The 17996-nt window shown below is 38.9% G+C and overlaps 1 pseudogene; it reads left to right on the top strand.

The window, feature by feature from the left end:
* Positions 1–436: 436 nt before the first annotated feature.
* Positions 437–15768, top strand: LOC135221868 (oplophorus-luciferin 2-monooxygenase non-catalytic subunit-like; annotated as a pseudogene).
* Positions 15769–17996: the final 2228 nt, after the last annotated feature.

The following is a 17996-nucleotide window of genomic DNA, read 5'->3' as shown; positions in this document are numbered from 1 at the left end:
TCCATCAACTCGCCTAAAACTTCACGGACTTAGTGACATAAACTTGGTACCATTATCCGGGCCAGGCTGGATGGGGTTAAAACACCGGAAGGAAAAGGTAGAAAAAGTTTGGGGGAGGGGGGGGGGGGGGGAGGGGGGCTAACCTTACAAACACTAGCGTGTCCCCTTGAAAAAGATTATAGAAAACGGGAACACTTGGCGGATTCTCACGCCGATGCAATAAACAAACGAAGTTCCCAGACCTTGCCAGTAGAATCCAACGAGGAAATATCGACGAATTTCTTTATCTTAATCTTACGGACAAAAAAGCTGTTATGGGACTGTATTCATAATGAATATCTTTATCTTTCCTACAAAAACTCTATTGGAAGTACGTTCTTATCCCCCACCCGCCCCCCAACCCCCCAAAAATCGGCATAAGTTTATATAATCGAGTTGCTTGACTGAGACATATCGTTTAGAGATTCACTTTGCAATCGAAAGCCGAGTTAAAAGGCGAAGATGAAGTACGGTGTTTTCCCTTGGAGGATATTTTGGGGGCTCATTGCTGTTGTTGGTTCTTGCGATGCCGTGCGATCAGCCCCTGAGAGAAGTAAGACTTGTTTATTTGTATGTTCATCGTTGCCTTTGCTATTGGTATTATGTTAATCGCTAGATAATGTTTTAACTTCTTGCTTTTGAATTTACGTCGCATCTGTTTTGTGGTCAGGAGAGGAAAAAGTTAAGCATGTCTTAGATTAGCCAGACCACCACTAAGCTGATCAATAGCTCTCCCTAGGGCTGGCCCGAAGGATTAGACATTTTCACGTGGCTAGGAACCAATTGATTACCTAGCAACGCGACCTACAGCTTATTGTGGGATCCGGAACACATTGTATCGAGAAATGAATTTCTAATCACCAGAAACAAATTCCTCTGATTTAACTTTGGCAGAGGGCGGAAGGTGAGGAGGGGAAAGTAGATGAGAGAGAGAGAGAGAGAGAGAGGATGAGATAAGAGAGAGAGAGAGAGAGAGAGAGAGAGAGAGAGAGAGAGAGAGAATGAGTAATTACAGTGATTATTTGTTCGCTAGTGGGAATGTTTAATCTAAAATTTCCCATTTACAATTCATATCTTGCTTTTGCTTAGGGTGAGACATTAACAATTGTACAAATATACCAGAATTTCCCAAATGCAGATAACTATTACTACTGAAGTAACCTAAAAAGAACAAACATTTAAGCATTTGTGCAAGTAGAAAAAAAAAAACTAAATTAATACCAGTATTTAACCTGGTCTCCAGAAGTCTCTCGCTCGGCAAGAAAGTCAGGCATGAGAAGTATTAGGACAAAAATGAATATTTGTCCTAATTAAGTTGTGACCGAGAATTCGCCCACTTCAGGTGGCTCCCCGGAACTGGATCTGTGTCCGCTGGGGCCTGAAATCTACCCCTGCACCTGTCAGTGGGACGAGGACCTTTGGCAGCCCGATCTCAGTTGCCGAAATATCGAGAGCGTCGAACACTTGAAACATATATTTGAGGTAAGGGTCTCTCTCATATATATATATATAATATATATATATATATATATATATATATATATATATATATTACCGAGATTCTAGTCTCGGTACTTCTATCTTAAAAAGGTAGCAATGAACCGTGCATCTAAGGCACTGGCAACATCCATTTCCTCTCACTCCAACACTAACACCTCCCCCCTCTCTCCCTCTCTCTCTCTCCACACAACATCTCTTCTCTCTCTCTCTCTCTCTCTCTCTCTCTCTCTCTCTCCATCTCAACAACACACCCCCCAACCTCTCCATTACCTAAGGCAATTAAATCAGACTCGTGAACTACAAAAATAAATTTATTTAAGAGCAAAGTATTAGCTAAATAAACTCAGGTTCTTAACAAAATGATTAAATGAAAGGTTGAACTCAGATAACCCACTCCATATTTCTCCTACAATAATCAACATTATCTTAGTCACAAAACGGGGCATAGTCATAGTCTAGTAACACCACGAAACATTAGTTAAGTTCCCATATCAATTAAGTCACCATATTCAGTTCCCCTTTGTCTCAGAACCGCCTGTTAGAAGACAGAACACCTCGATAAGCAAAGATCATAAATCAAATCAAAAGGTCTAAGGAAATAGAACATCTTTGAAATAAATATTCAAAACACAATGAAGCCACACCTTTGGCTAAAGAATAGGTATGCTTACCCATTCAACACAGTATGCCCACGCAATTTACCAAAAATACTTTTGCAGAGGCCATCTTGGCTCTGCACACTCTGTAATGATCTCCCATCTTGGTAACCTTACTTACTCATTATGTAGGGACAAAGCTCACACACACGCACGAACTCACACACATTGTTCACGCCCAAGTAACTGCCTATAACCAGTTTCAGAAGGCACCCCTGCAACCACCCATAGCGACAGGACATGGAACTGATCTGCTTAGACAGCAACTTTGACATCGCACCACCCAATAAGATACATCAGCATTTCCTAAGCTTGTCACTTTGGGCACTGTGTCTCCATGGAAAGTTAAATTGATGACTCCCTACATTCTAAGAAAGTCGCAGCATCTCACCTTACAATAATGGTATCTTAAACATATTGTCTTAATACATCCCTCTTTTTATATAACATATATATATGTATATATACGTACATATTAATATTAATATTAATATATATAATATATGTATATATATATATATATATATATATATATATATATATACTACGGATATGTGTTATGTGTTGCTATACATATACGTGCATATATTGATATGTAAACAACAAACAAACAACATGTAAATGAACGGGCAAATCAAATAAAAGAAATCAAATGCATACAATGCCCCCCTAATAATGAATAGGTATCTGAATTTTCATATCATTTAAGTTTTCATAGTGCGCGTGTGGGTTTATTTTCGGTGTTATTAGAGCATCAGGGTTTTATCTGTCTTTCAAACTTCTGTCTTTTCTCAGATTCATGAGAAAAAACAACATGTCAATTGATAAAAGATATTGCACGATTGTGATACGTTTACGCCACTGATTACAGGACTTTGTGTAATGTGTGAGGTGTTATCATGGAGGCTGCAATTTAAATGTACCACAATTACACGAATACACTGTCGTATACATACACACACTTTATATATATATATATATATATATATATATATATATATAGATATATATATATATGTATATATATAAAATATGTATGGTATTAACATTTGTTGCTCCGTTTATTCTTACCTAAGCAATGTTTCAGGTGCTCCGCGGTGCAAGCAACACTTCCCTTCGGAGTAAAAAACTAGATAGTGAATATTCAGTTAGTCCAATGGATCCCAAACCTACGTGTTTGTGATTTGGTGGTTTATATTTAGATGGCCTTATGGCAGCACTTGCCCTTTTGGCAAGCCGTAAGAGTGACTGAAAGTCCAGGTGTGAACCTTAGACTCAGTACACCCAACTCAAACGAGTTACAGGAAATATCTTTCAACACCGTTTATTTTTATTACTCTCCATTTAATTTTCGTTTGTCTTGTTTTTCTCCAGACAGCTTTCTTCCCTGAGAAGAGGTTCTGGAGGATTAGGTTGTCCGAAGCTCCCCTGGGGAACCTTCCGGCGGACTTGTTCAACGACGTCCAGTTCGATGAGGTCACCTGAACGATTGCAACATCACCTCCGTCCACCCGGAAGCCTTCCGAGCATCTAGGCCGAACATGGACACCTTGGAGCTCTACTCTAACCATCTCACTGTGAGCGGACCTTCTTATCTTTATTTATTTGCAGGTTCATGTGGTCGATTAGCTCGCTGGTTGATTGTTTGGTTTAGATCAAAGAGGATTTGAAGTGTTGTTATAGAGATAAAGAAGTGTAGACCTATGTCTTCGTCCCAACTAACAGAGGAAAATCTTTGCTTTTTCTGATATTCATGGTACAGAGATAGAGCGTTTTATTTTTATTAGTTTCATTCGACGATATTCACTTAGTTGTGATAGAATATTGATATATTTTCCAGCTTTGAAGTACGCTTAATTAAGTTTATGTATTGAAAGATATTTAATATGTGAAACGTCCAGTATTGCGTACCGGAGAAAGTTGATGGGATACTAGGTTATGTTGTAGACAGTTTTACACATTTTTCTATTTATCGTTGCACTTAAAAGTCTTTCATTTTGGAGGACGACGTTTTGTTCGTTTGAGATTTGTCAGTAGTAAGTCTGGTTACTCATATCTGAATCTTACACGAACGAAAAGCGAAAAAGGAATTTTTATCGTTAAGCGTTTCAATTCTGAGGAAGTATAATTGCTTAGATTTATCAAGTGACTTCGTACGCAAAAGGTGCAGCACATCAGAAACCTTTCATTGAGCTACAGAGTCTCTTGGTCGCTCCATATTTCTGCAGCCGTGGTACGTTAGGCCTATATTACGTAACTCGCAATAGTACTGTATTATGTGACACAAGAGTTCAAAGTTACCAAGTCTCTAGGACGCTCCATACATCTGTAGCCGTGGTACGTTAGGCCTACATTACGTAACTCGCAATAATATTGTGTTATGTGACACAGTTCAAAGTATATTCAAAGCTACCAAGTCTCTGGGACGTTCCATATCTCTGCAGCCGTGGTACGTTAGGCCTATATTACGTAACTCGCAATAATACCGTGTCATGTGACACAGTTCAAAGTACATTCAAATTATTGCATGTTTTTCAGGACGACAGTTTCCCCTGGTCAACCCTAAACGAGTATCCCAAATTATGGAGGGTCCACCTCGAACACAATCACTTCACAACCTTTCCAACTCTGAACTCCGAGTCACTGGAGGACATCAGTCTCTGGGCGAATCCTATAGCGACTTTTAGCAGAGAGTCCTTTGAAGGAGCACCGAATCTGCGCATCATTAATGTAAGATTCATCGAGACTTGTGGGTAGGATTCAATAATAATTGCAGTTATAATTTTTATTATTTTTATTAGAGGAACGAAGTTTAGTTATATCATTTCTGATATTAAAATTTTCATGATAAAGGTGATTTTAGTAATTTTTACACACATTTCATATTGTCTATTTTCTATTTACAACTAAACCAGCGAACAGATCTACACTTATAACAAGTAACAAAAGTACTGGTCAGAGAGGTTAAGGTAAAAATTTTTTATTTTATTGATTTGACATTTTTCAACGGTTTAATATTTATAGATATAAAGTTTTCAGTAATTTTATTACAGATATGTTTTTATCTTGATTAGAGCACCTATTTTATACATTTAATATGCGACATTTCGTTGTTCAAGGCCAATAATACGATTTTTCGCTGTACCCTGAAGTGGGATTATTTGCTATAGTCACCCTTTTGTTTCCAGCAATTGAGCGTTTTCTATCATGTTAGAAACTCTGACCCGTTTTCTATTCAGATGGAGTAAACAGTCCATGTCGTATGTAATGAGAATGGTCTTGATGATGTTTTCTAAGTTTTTGCGAGTTCTTGGCCAAGATTACCTTCAATAATACAGTACATAACGCTTAGGGAATCGAAGACACAACGTATTAATTCAGAAAGACGTGACTGACCGGAACAAAGGTAAGAGTTAATGCTAATTGGGCCACGAACTTTTTTTTTCCACCTTTTTTGGTTTTTTTGCCGATATTGCACTTGGATGATTGGCAAAATGTAACAATATCGACGCATTTCATGTAATTAGTTTGGTCGACTGTGATCCGAATGGAAGCTTATTTATCGACCCAGATTCTTCCTCAAATTTGTTACGTTAGTTAAAAATTATATCTATTTTATACTCAAAAAATGTCCTTGTAGATAGGCTAAGTTCACTTGGTTGAGATGCGTTTCCGGTACACATTTTCATCCATTAAACGCTGCTCTGATGTATTTTCGAGACATTTAAACGCAAAATGGACCAAGTCGAATAAAATATTAAAAGCAAAAAGTACTTTTTAACATTTTCCAATGACTAGATCACTTAAAACATGGAATTGATGAAGATCGCTGTTTGCCCATGAGTAACCTTCGATAGGTCACGTGAAAGGAAGAAGGGTATACACGACCGAACGGCGACATAGCGGCCAACGCTCCCGGATGGCGGCCACCTTCCCGAAAACGTAATTTGCCCAGGAAACCTTGTGAATTTTCGAGGAAGAAGAGTGCGCTAGATAATATTTAAATAAGTAGTTAGACACCAGAATAAGGTAATGAACTGCACAATTTTATTAGACATTCATGATAATTCATTTGAAAATATTCATTGTTGAATGAGTAACCTTATTCCTGAGGCAAATTTCAACGCTTTTGCTGTGAACATTAGCATTGAGGCCCATATATTTTGACTGAGAAAATGACAAATTTATACGTACAATAGCTAGTATGTAGAAAAATACATGTTGATTATAAAATACGTAAATGACAATTAAGCAGCATACCTAATGTATGTTCTATATTATATATACTTATTTTCCTTAATCAAATTATACGGGTCTAAATGATAATTTCCCTATACAAAAGATTTCATGGGCTATTCAAGTTGCCAAGTTGCCCAGCAGTGCCCCGTGACGTCACGGCCACGGGACCCATTATGCGGCCATTTCAGCCAAAACGTAATTTCGAGAAAAAAAACAATAAAATAAACAGATTACTATCCATCATCAAGACCAAAGAACTTGTACAAACACAATAAGGAAACAGAAAGTATGATTTGTCTCAATTTATGCACGAAAAGTTATCATCACAAAATCAAAATAAAATATTAATTATGCAAGAAAAGAAAATTATCATCACAAAATCAAAATAAAATATCAAAAGGGAACACGGCAGGTTAGTGCAAAGATACGTTTAGAATAATGTTCATACTTCAGAACATGACACCAATATTTGAGACCTGCTGGTATATCATCTTCACTCTCCTCTCCCAGGTAACCGGACAGTCCCGGAAATGGGGGGACCGGTTTGTTCAGATGCCACATCAGGACATCTTCCCTGACGGGATGCATGTGTGATAAGTGGTACTCGCCCTGGGCACCGGTCCTAATATGCTTTATCACCGCAGTGTCGTTTTTAATTTTTCACGCGGTACGGACCTAAATAGGCGGGCTCAAGTTTGTTTCTTCGGTTGCAGTCTTTTCAAATAGATCCTGTCCCCTATTTGTATCTTAGACGTTTGTGTGCGGAATCGGTGATCATATTGCGTCTGATACTTTTCATTTGCCTTCAACAGAAGTTTCTGCGTTATCTGAAATACTCTTCGGGTTAGGTTACAGAACATCACCCGGTATTGTTCGACATTATATAACGGTAAAGTTCTAGGGTCCATGATCACAGTATATGGCAATGAAGGGTCCTGTCCATACACTAAAAAATACGGGGTATCTCTTATGGAGCTGTTATACGCAGTATTAAGTGCAGATTCCGCCATTTGCAACATCACTGCCCACTGATTCGGACTGTCTGCCACTAAATATTTCAAAATATTTGTCACTTCTCTATTATGGGATTCAACCAACCCATTGGCTGAAGGCCGGTAGGATGCGATCGTGAAATGTTCCACATTAAATAATTTTTTCAGCTCTTTTATCACTTCATTAACAAATTCACGCCCATTATCACTGATTAGAGTACGAGGACAGCTGAATTTCGTTATGAATGAACACAAAGCTCTGGCAACCGATGTTGCGTCTTATCCACCATTGCGTAGGTGTGGCGTATAACGCGTGAACGCATCCACCATCACACATACATATTTGAACTGCCCGTCTCCAGGAGGGATGGAATAGAGTGTTTGTGGTTTTTCATGGTATTACATATGTGGCACTGGCTGATACATTTTCTAATGTCTGTTCTCATTCCTATCCAAAAACAGGATGCTCGTGCCCTCCTGAGGGACCTTTCTATACCTATATGTCCTGCATAAGCACTTACATGTATCATGTGGATGGCTTTCTCTACTAAAGAGAGAGGAAGGACGACGCGAGATTGGATATCACCCGGTCTCTTCTCATATTCACAAAACAAAATATATCCTTCAATGAAGGACATACTTCTGGGCACCTTCAGGAAATCGGGAAACTCGTTATTTCCCACCCCTCACATAAGCCCTAACTGCCCGATCCATGGCTCGGACTTCTGACCCCTTATCACCTCTCCAACACTCCAACCACACAAATCAATCACACACTCATTTTCACTCCCAGGGCATTCGGTTGCTGACCTCCTAGGAGGATCAGCCTTTCCGCTCCCACCGACGACTTCGTTTTGTTCTTCTCTCTCCCTAACTCTGGAGTTCCCGGGTTATTCCCGTTTTCTACATCGGCTGCCTCTGACTCATGCAACTGCTTCTTCCGTCGTTGTTCCTCTCTCTTTGCTGCTCGAGTTGTAACTCCCATTATGGCTTTTCTGGAGAGGGCATCCGCTACTTTATTTGTTTTCCCTGCTATATGTTCAATTAACCATAATATCAAACTCTAGCAGCCGTTCTATCCAACAAGCCTGTCGAGTGGTCAAATCCCCTTTCTTGAATAAATCTCTCATGGGAGACGTTCTGTGTTGATTTTGACTTTATGCCCCAGTAAAAAGTAGCGATGTCTCTCCAGCATCCATAGAATAGCCAATGCCTCTCTATCGAAGGTACTGTAATTCTTCTCTGCCCCTTTCAATGCTCGTGATGCAAAACAAATCGGCTTTCATTTCCTGCATTGTCAACTTGAGAAATCACTCCCCTGATAGCTATACTGCTCGCGTCAGTGGTTACTACAAATGTTCCATCGAACTTTGGACAAAGCTAATAGTTCATTACTAGTGAGTGAAATCATTAATTCTTGAAAAGCCATTTCTTCCTCCCGTTCCCAATGAAAATCTTTCTGCTTTCTCAATGAATCTAGCAGTCTCGCTATTTTACTAAAATCTTTTATGAATTTACGGTAGTAGCCTGTGAGCCCGAGGAAGCTGGCTACTTCCTTTGCATTCTCAGGTCGGAGAAATTCTCTAACTAATTGCTGCTACTTTATCGGCACAAGGCTTAAGGCCTTCAGATGTTACGATGTGCCCCAAAAATTCAACTTCTTGCCGAAAGAATTTACATTTGGTTGGATTAATTTTCATCCCCTGTCGCTTTAAAGCTTCTAAAACCTCAATAATGTTCTTCTTGTGTTCTTCTACTGTAGCTCGTATTATGATTATGTCATCTAAATAAACAAACACGCTATGTCCTAATAGCGGAGCTAATACGGACATCATAACACGTGAAAAATGAGCAGGAGCATTCTTTACCCCAAAAGGGAGGTAATTATATTCAAACAATTGATCATTAGCTATAAAGGCTATCTTGTTTTTTCCTTGCTACTCTCGTCTATAGGTATTTGATGATAACCTGACTTTAAATCTAAGGTGGTGAAGAATTTACTATCCCTGACCTTAATCAAATCAACAACTCTTCGATATTGGGCAATGGGAATGCATTGCCTATCGTGATACTATTCAACTTTCTATAAACAACGCAGCCTAAGAGAACCATCCTTCATTTTTAACCATCACGATTGGCGAGGCCCAGGGGGATTCACTTTCTCTAATTGTTCCTTGTTCCCTTAATTTATTAATCTCGTTCTCCACTTCCCCCTGATAACAAACTGGTATTCTATAAGGCTTAGATCTTATGGGTGGATGATCCCCGGTTTCTATAACAAAAGAAAAACTATTTACCTTCTGCCTGGGGTTTCGTCGCCAATCGCGATTACATCTTGATAACCTTCTACGATTTCCTTGACAATATTCTGAATAAGTAACACGGGGTAGACCTGCCAGCTGTCCGGAGGAGTCTACTTAGACGTTCCTCACTGCGACCTTGACATGTGCTACCCAAGGTCGCGAGAGTGTAAGAAGCATTGCTATTTCACAAGGTTCAAGGTCGCATATCAACTCGCTGTCTAGTACGATACGCTGGTCACTGACATTCATAAATGGCACATTAACTTCGCCCTGTATTATCTCACTCAGACCCGGAATGATAAAAATCGTCCCATTTGTTATGGGGTCTGATCATAACTAAAGTGCCTTCCGGTATGCTCCGTGAGGGTGTCAAGGCGAGATGAGAGGGTCCGGGGTGGTGCCACATCTTCCGCCTTTGGGGCAGCGGGTACTTTTCCCCCAGCTCCCTTCGACCTAAGGGAGACTCGTAGGCACCTCGGTCTCTCCCCCTCTGTGGGGATTCGTTGTTCCTTTAAACATACCTCGATCCCTTTCCTGGCTGTGCCAGCCACTATTATTTCATTCCTATCCACAAAATCAATTCCTAAAATAACTGAGATTCCTTCTGCTTGTAATGCTGCCACTACATAAAAGGTATGTGTCACCACTCGCCCATCGATGGTTGCCTGTTGCCTCACAGCCCTCTGGGTTACCAGCCGATGACCACCTGCAGTACTTCAAAACCAAAGAACCTTTCATCGGCTGCACGATCCTGTCACCAGGTGTTCTTCTAACAGAGACACACTTGCACCAGTGTCGATCAACGCCCTTCCCTGTCGCTCCCCTACCCATATTTGCACGATCGGCACCACGGCTTCCTTCGTGGCTTGAGGGTGGGAGATAGGCTCTTGCCTTGCCATCTCTCCTGGCACCCTGTATGACTGGGCATGGGCACGACGTGTGGTGGGGAGGGCTATATCCACTACTTCTCTCGAGGGTTTGGCTGACTTCCCCTCCTCCTCGGCTAGGCGTCCCTTGTTCTACCGGGGACACGGTCGTTGCTTGGACCCGGCGGCCGTGGGTGTAGTCGGTGGTCCTCCCGACTCCTCCTCCACGCCACCTAGGTACTAATCTCTTTATAATCCCTATCTGTCAGTTTTATGACCTTTCGTGTATCGTCATTTTCTCATGTATGTCAGTTCATCTGCTAAAGTTAAAGGGTAACGTTTGAACGTCGAAAGATCTCGCGGATACTCCGTTATTTATTTTCCCTTCATGGCATATAAACTTTATATATATATATATATATATATATATATATATATATATATATATATATATATAGTATATTATTATATATAAATATATATTTTATATGTAATATATATACTATATATATATATATATATATATATATATATATATATATATATATACACACACACTCGTATATCCAATTGGCGTGACTCTCAACTCAGGATACAGTCTCGAAGACGAAAGGGGTAAAGCAGCACTATTCTACAAGTTAAGAATAATTATGCGAACGTTTCACGACAGATGCTTTCGTCGCACTTACAAGGCTGCAATGATTAAGAAACCATCTTACAAAAAGGCACATTAGAACATCGATACATACTCAAATTATAAGACAAATTAGAACCAGTTTGGTGAAGGCACAGTAATGATGATGACAGTCTTTCGATGTTGGTAGCAGTTGTTGCCATGCTTTTCTTGAATCTAAGAAGTAAATCTACCAAATATGTCTCATATTAACGTAACTTGCACAATCACCCTCATATTATATAAATAAAAGAATAAAAGTGTATCCCAAAGGTTACGTAATCATAGGTCTAATTGAAATAACTAGCAATAGGCCTGTGATTTTATTTTTTATTCAAATTTATACGGTGAAAATAAGGAATTTGTACAGACACATGTAAATAATTATAAAGGTTATTCCGTTTTTAACAATGCTTGTAATTTCTTGCTTCGTTTTGAAAGAAAATTGAAAAAAGAAAACAGGATACTATGTGTATGTTCGCTTTAATTCCCCGTAAAGTTTCACTTACAATAATTTTTTTCACCAATTGCAAGTTTAAGTTAACCTTTGGAAAATCTTCATAATTGCATGTCTCAATGTTCATAAGTACACGTTTCTTACGATGTTTAGTGTTATTTGTTCCAGTATGCGTTTAAACCTATGGTAAATACATAAAAACTATTTGAACTGCACAACATTCACTTTGGAGACTCTGCCAATTATTTTAGGACTTCTCATAGCCTCTCAACTTGGTAGCATTATTAAATGACTTGGCATATGTTGTACCCTGGATACCACAAAGTATGTGTAAAGTTAGGCACAGAGTTATTGTCTAAACCTATAAGTATTACCAAGTAAAAAATCACATAAGATCCATGAATGTTGACAATTTTGCTTCGGAATTTGATTTTATGTATCAGTACCCAGGGCCTCATCACGCAACTTTGCTCAGGTTCCCGGGCTGGAATGGGGTTCTAAATTTACACTGACGTTTCTTTATTTGGTTTGTGGTTAATTACAGGTCATTATTTTCTTAATTGTGGGAGGGGCAGCGTCTGATGTCTACATTGGATTTGACATTGAAACTTATGGTGCATTAATTCCCTACCAAGCTTGTTCAAGGTATTGAACAATGAAAAAAGATAAGATTAACCGTAAACTGCATTCACAGATGCCCAGGAATTCAACAGCAACGTTGAGACAAGGGCAAAGGCTTTGGAGGCTGATTGTGCTAGGATTCTGAGGGTCGATCTGAGTCATGTGTCAAGCTGAATTAAGTGAACTGTGAATTGCGAAATAATGAACGAAAATAAGGCTCCATGCTGACAATTATGATTAAAGAAGAATGTGTCAGTAATGTGATAAAGGTTTGGCACCGAATTACGCAGGTACAGAGATGAATATTTTGTGTCGAGAAAGGACAAAACAGAGAAGGAACATAAACTTAAGCTTTTTGCAGGGACATAACATAAAATTAATTGAGTAATTGACCAGCCTATTATGGCATAACAGTAATGAGGTGTGCTTGGGCAGATGTTAAAGGACGAAAGAATAATCCCTCAGTGGCGTGGTCGGTATGGTTTTGGTCTGCCACCTCGGTGGCCGCGAGTTCGATTCTCTGGCATTCCATTGAGGGGGGTGAGAGATGTGTATTTCTGGTGATAGAAGTTCACTCTCGACGTGGTTCGGAAGTCACGTATAAAGCCGTTGGTCCCATTGCTGAATAACCACTGGTTCCAGGCAACGTCAAAACACCATACAAACAAAACAATATAATTCCTATCTTTTATCAGTGTGCAAGCACAGATGAGAGCACGAAGCATCAACGTTGCCCCACAGGTGCTGACTCGTATTGTGCTTATATCATTCAGCATACTCACACAAAATGACCCAACAGTCATAAACAAACGCTGGTCTGTTTTCGATTTGAGGCTGACGAGAGGAAGTTGTGCTAAATGTGTTCAGGGAAATGTAGAAAGTTGAGGCAATTCAAGAATATCGTCTTGGTAATACTCAAAATCCAAATGCAGACATTAAGCACAAACTCTTAACTAAATGTTTGACTAGAAAACTTTCCAGTGATCAATGTGCCCTATTGTTTTGCAGCATATTTCTTTGGCTCTCAAGAAGGTTCTTCCATACCCACCTTAGGATGTGGAGCTTTCAGGTACTTACATATAGTACAAGATAAGCTATGGACACAATCCATGTATCACTTGAAACCGCCCCAGTGGCGTGGTCGGTTTGGTCTTAGCCTGCCACCTCGGTCGCCCGAGTTCAATTGTTTCGGGTTTTCCATTGAGGGGTCAGAGATGTGTATATCAGGTGATAGAAGTTCACTCTCGACGTGGTTCGGAAGTCACGTAAAGCCGTTGGTCCCGTTGCTGAATAACCACTGGTTCCATGCAACGTAGAAACACCATACAAACAAACTAATGTCTCACTTGAGGCAGGAAGTTCCCTGTTGCAGGGTAACAGTACAGCCCCAAGTTATCAAGGAAGCGTATGAGAATCATTGCATTGGCAGACACTGGTTTTGGTGAGGTGGCCCAGTAAGATCTCATCAGCAGGCTAGTTGAGAGCAGTATCTTCTAGATTTCAGGAAAGGGACGAAACACTGGTAAATGAATATTCGTGAGAGGTGAAAATTTGTCCTTATGAGACCCATTGATGTGCTAAATTAACCGGCAGACGCCGAAGTTTTTTTTTTTTTTTTTTTTCAATGTTCTTTATAAATCAATATAGCCTAATTGGTTTTACAATAGTCTTTACATTTTATACACCAAATTTTAACGCTCTTTGTGGAGTATTTAAAATTTTTTCCGTAAAGCGAATGGTGCATTGTACTACCCATTAATTTCAAGTTGTTTGCGTTTATGAAATTCAAACTCGAACAAGGTAAAGAATGTGTACATGTAGACTTATGAAGTTTTTTTTGTGTTTTTAGAGGTGTCTTTGGCCTCATTAAAAATGAAGTTTCTAGGTATTGTAGCTTAGAATCTTTCAGACTTCGTTGTTCAAAAACTTGAGATTGTTTTTCTCTAAAGAATGTATACTTCATTCTTTTAAAAATTAATTGGCCGAGTTTTACCATTAAAAAAAGACATGACAGTAAATCAATGACAACAAAGGAAATGTTGGAAGATGGTACCAGTTTTTCGACGCATACTAAGGAATAAGACAAGTGAAAAAAGTAAAATAAGTTCCACTGTATTGAATCACCTTTCACACGCCATTTGATCGCCTTAAATCGTCGGGAGATAAGGAAGTTTTAATCGCTTGAAAAACCCATAAAATATGGTGCCTGTATGCCTTCCTTCATTACAGGTGGGTCCCTATATCGAAAGCTTTCCAAAGGATTCCTTCACGCCCTTGGAAAAGTTAGAGGAGCTGCATTTGAGCGACAACCGACTTGGAAATCTTGCAGAAGGGCAGTTCCTCCTCAACTCTCCCAACTTCGAGTATCTGTACCTCTCCAATAATTCCATATCCAATATTCAGCCGGATGCCATTACCGGTATGGCCAAGTTCTTATATATAAGTCTTAGTGGCTCTGCCATAAGATGGATAATATTTTGCGTATAAATCGAATGGTATATCTTGATATGAAGCGACCGCAAGCTTTCTAGATGACATAACATTTGGAATGTTAGGAATTGTCCGTTTCAGAATGATTCTATCATTAATTTCTTTCGTGTATTACTGCCTTATAATCACTATGTTGTTACGATTACTGTTTTGTTTATCTTGAGTGACGAATCCTCCTTCTTTTTGTCATAGTTTCTTTGTCACTTTCACTTTTCCCATTATTTTCTAATATCTCCCTCGGTCAAAAGTTTCTTTGTCACTTTCTCTTTTCCCATTATTTTCTAATGTCGTCCTTGGTTTGTCTTGCAATCTTTTTTGTTTTACTTTATCATCGTTTTGTAACATATTTTCCCTTTCCTTCAGGGACAACCAGCACTCGGCTGTTGCTGTTTCTCGACCACAATCTCCTGAGGAATCTCAGAGAAGAAGTTTTCCTGCCTCTAATGAGTCGCATGCTGGACGGATGGGGAGGGATCGAGGTTGCTGGTGAGTTTTTAATTAATTTTTTTTTTTTTTTTGTCCAGGTTGGATATTGAGATTGATGAACATGAACACCTTACGTGCGTACACATGAAATTTACACACGTACGTATACGCCGGTTCACACCTTGTCTGTATTCCTAGGTAACCCTTTGGTATGTGACTGTGACATGTATTGGTTACTGAGTAACGCCACCCTCCTGAGTGACATCCGTTCTGGAACTTGCGATGGCCAGGAATTGGCAGACGTGGACATTTCCGGCTGGGAATGCTAACTTTTGGATTGGTTCCGGGTGGGAATGCTGACTTTTGGATTGGCTGGATAGCGACCGTGGGGTCTTCCTGTTAAATGATATAGGTGATAAAGTCAACCTGAAATAAATGAAAATAGACTGAAATATGGAGACGATGACTGAATTATATAACGAAATAGATAAAACTGTCATATCTCAGTGCTCTGTTATTTGCTTAAAATCGTCATTGATGCTCTTATTAATCGTTTATTACACGATGAATTTTTGTCGTATTATTATTATTATTATTATTATTATTATTATTATTATTATTATTATTATTATTATTATTATTCTTATTCTTATTCTTATTATTATTATTATTATTATTATTATTATTATTATTATTATTATTATTATTATTATTATTATTATTTTTTAAATTATTATTATTATTAAAGTAACTGCTGCCTCCCAGCTGCGAATAATGTATAAAAATTAACGCAGCTGAGGCAGCAAATAATTTTGATAAAACATGTTTAAAAGAAGGTTTACTTCCTGCATATTATTATTATTATTATTATTATTATTATTATTATTATTATTATTATTATATTTGTAGGAACCCTTCATTTAAACATGTTTCATTGAATTTGATTGCTGCTACAATGCTACTCGCAAGAAATTATTATTGTTATTATTATTATTAACCAAACAAAAACTTCTTTCAGTTTTCTTCTGACGATTGAAAAGAAAACCCACAATTCAATTTGTAACTTGTTTACTTCTAAGTATTTACATTAAGTTTACTCCACACTCGAGTACTTTCAGACCCTTCTGTGGCCCATTCTCAAGAGATGTTTGGGATGTTAGCCTGGGTCAAGGCCCAGCAGTCTTCTGGAACTTCTTCTCGTTGTGCTGTCATTTATGCGATGGCTGTTCTGGTTTTCTTGAGAGTTGCCAATCCCCTCTTGTCGCTCTGATATCCTGAGCTGATGGTCAATGGGATTCACCCTTGTGGTAAGGGTGTGGTCACCGAAAGTCTGTTGGGCAGGAAAACCTAATCTCCAGGTCAGCATGGTCAATCTTAGCTTCTTTAATATCAAGCTCGGCTTATGGGATCTTCTGAGGTAAAACCTTTGTTTCCTTCAATTACTTTGATCTCTCTGATAAGCGCACTTCTACTACCCTCCTGTGACTAATTTTGTTGCTTTTGTATATAAGCCTACTGTTTTTGAAATCCATTCCTATGGTCATTTTTCCCAACAATGTATGTAAAAAAAATAAATTGTAAAAATAAATTGGAAGGAGAAGACAGTAATACAGATGATGTAGCGGGGGGTATACATAATCAATTGCAATAATTGTGGAGACAGATATGTGGGGGAAATCAGGTAGGGGAATAAGGACTAGAGTCCAAGAACATAGAAGGGCAAGTACAGCTTAACTCTCAGGGGAGTGCTATAGCTAGACATTGTTGGGAAAATGACCATAGGATGGATTTCAAAAACAGTAGGCTTATATACAAAAGCAACAAAATTAGTCACAGGAGGGTAGTAGAAGGTGCGCTTATCAGAGAGATCATAAGTAATTGAAGGAAACAAAGGTTTTACCTCAGAAGATCCCATAAGCCGAGCTTTGATATTAAAAGAGCTAAGATTGACCCTGCTGACCTGGAGATTAGGTTTCCTGCCCAACAGACTTTCGGTGACCACACCCTTACCACAAGGGTGAATCCCATTGACCATCAGCTCAGGATATCAGAGCGACAAGAGGGGATTGGCAACTCTCAAGAAAACCAGAACAGCCATCGCATAAATGACAGCACAACGAGAAGAAGTTCCAGAAGACTGCTGGTCCTTGACCCAGGCTAACATCCCAAACATCTCTTGAGAATGGGCCACAGAAGGGTCTGAAAGTACTCGAGTGTGGGAGTAAAACTTTAAGTGTAAATACTTAGAAGTAAACAAGTTACAAATTGAATTTGTGGGTTTCTTTTTCAATTATTATTATTATTATTTATAATAGTGCACGCAATTTTATAGCCATCCTACCCAAATGGCAGCGATATGACGGGTAAGCTAAAGCAAGCACAGTAATTTCTGTTTGAAAAAACCCGGAGCGGAGAGAAAAATATAAAAACGAAATAGATATCGTTAGAGTTAATAATGGATCTGTAAAAAAACACAGTTGTATATCATGGTCGTGTAAGATATGTAGTAGAGAAGCTTGAAAAATTAGATATCACGAGAGAGAGAGAGAGAGAGAGAGAGAGAGAGAGAGAGAGAGAGAGAGAGATCTGTTAAGAAGCACATCAATACATCATGGTCGTGCAAGATATTTAGTAGACGAAGATTGAAGTATTAAATATCACGAGAGAGAGAGAGAGAGAGAGAGAGAGAGAGAGAGAGAGAGAGAGAGAGAGAGAGAGAGAGAGAGAGCTGTTA

This window comes from Macrobrachium nipponense, chromosome 3, assembly GCF_015104395.2.
Source record: "Macrobrachium nipponense isolate FS-2020 chromosome 3, ASM1510439v2, whole genome shotgun sequence".
NCBI lineage: Eukaryota > Metazoa > Arthropoda > Malacostraca > Decapoda > Palaemonidae > Macrobrachium > Macrobrachium nipponense.
The sequence above is the reverse complement of the archived record's forward strand: the minus strand, read 5'-3'. Positions and strand labels throughout refer to the sequence as shown.